Source organism: Amphimedon queenslandica, unplaced genomic scaffold, assembly GCF_000090795.2.
Source record: "Amphimedon queenslandica unplaced genomic scaffold, v1.1 AMPQUscaffold_9637, whole genome shotgun sequence".
Lineage (NCBI taxonomy): Eukaryota > Metazoa > Porifera > Demospongiae > Haplosclerida > Niphatidae > Amphimedon > Amphimedon queenslandica.
In genome coordinates this window covers 1-1,317 of record NW_003550091.1, presented here as the reverse complement: position 1 = coordinate 1,317, position 1,317 = coordinate 1, and the positions used below count along the sequence as shown (strand labels likewise).

The 1,317-nt window shown below is 37.3% G+C and overlaps 1 long non-coding RNA gene across 2 annotated transcripts; it reads right to left on the bottom strand.

Moving 5' to 3' along the window:
• LOC109590698 (uncharacterized) lies at positions 1 to 1,210 on the bottom strand. Of its 2 annotated transcripts, XR_002189459.1 has the most exons (7): positions 1,168 to 1,210; positions 845 to 998; positions 708 to 797; positions 531 to 624; positions 356 to 457; positions 78 to 273; positions 1 to 37 (listed from the first exon to the last, which is right to left on the bottom strand). It is a non-coding gene; the product is annotated as an uncharacterized LOC109590698 (long non-coding RNA). The 2 variants fall into 2 exon arrangements; XR_002189458.1 differs by having other exon boundaries at positions 7 to 273.
• Between the last annotated feature and the right edge of the window lie 107 nt (positions 1,211 to 1,317).

The window sequence follows — 1,317 nt, the reverse complement described above, 5'->3', positions numbered from 1 at the left end:
GCTCCATTCAGACTGATATCTGGTTGCTGCTGCTTATCTGATGAGAATATGATCCCAGCAGATGAATTCACACTTACTCCTTTATTACAGTCACCTGCAACTTTCCCTCCATTAATCTTAGTACACATTCTATTAGTATCACCATCATTGGTATCATCACTATCAGTAGTGGTGGTGTTGGTTGATTCTAATGCCAGTATCATTGCCAGTAGTGTTTCCATTGCTAATTATGTTGGTTGATGATATCGTGTGATAAGAGCTGGGGAATGCTCGCTGTAATAATATTTAGCAAAATACCCCATACAATAGTACAGGGTAATTGGCTAAGCTTAATAACAGCTGATGGCTGACATACCTTAGCAAGTAGTTTGCTCAGTCTCTCGCACACGTTAGTACAGTAGGTACTGCAATCATAATTAACATATAACTCTGATACAAAATTATGAATGTGACAAAACTAAAGAAAAGAGAGACATAAATATTTATTAAACTGTCACGAATCTCGTGTACATAAATGTACTCTTTCTTACTTGAATTGAGACATTCTAATGTTAGCTCTTGTCTTCCTGCTTGAAGTCTTGACTGATCTAATTGTATTGTGCGCATTAGCTTATTAAGGAACTACTGAGAGAGGGAGAGGGAGAGAGAGAGAGAGAGAGAGAGAAGTATTTAATGATCCACATACATGTATGTGTTTCTTTCTTTACCTCCAGCTGTAGTTTGAGATGATGACAATTTGAATCAAAAAGAAGAAAGCACTTTGTCAAAGAGAGACCAAAAACATCAACAGATTCGTTCTGAAGCAACTAATAAAATACAATTTAACACAAACTGAAATACGTACTTCGTAAAGTTGCTCATTTACAGTAAGTAAGTGATGGCAGAGTCCGTCTTGCATGAGAACTCTCAGTGATTTAATGTCCCCAAGTCTCTTCACGCCACACTCCAACATAACAGTCACCAAATCCAACACAATGCATATCACTCGTGTGTCATTCCTTTATGGAGGAAAGGAAGAGAGAGAAAAGAGAGATTTTATGATTAAATAAGAGATCAATGGGCACACAGCAATTCACCCAAATTAAGCACTCCAAACTATCTACATTGTACAACATACATGTACATGTACATGTAGCTACGTAAAATAATAATGAATATCATCATTACCTGCCACGAGTCTCTGTGAACAACAAGAGCTAATGAGAGCATCTGTAATGAAAGAGAGAGAGACAGAGAGGAGACAAGAGTATTAGGAAAAGTGAGAAGTGTTGTGGTGAATTGCATGTGAATGTGACACAAAGGAAGTGCCATTAAGTA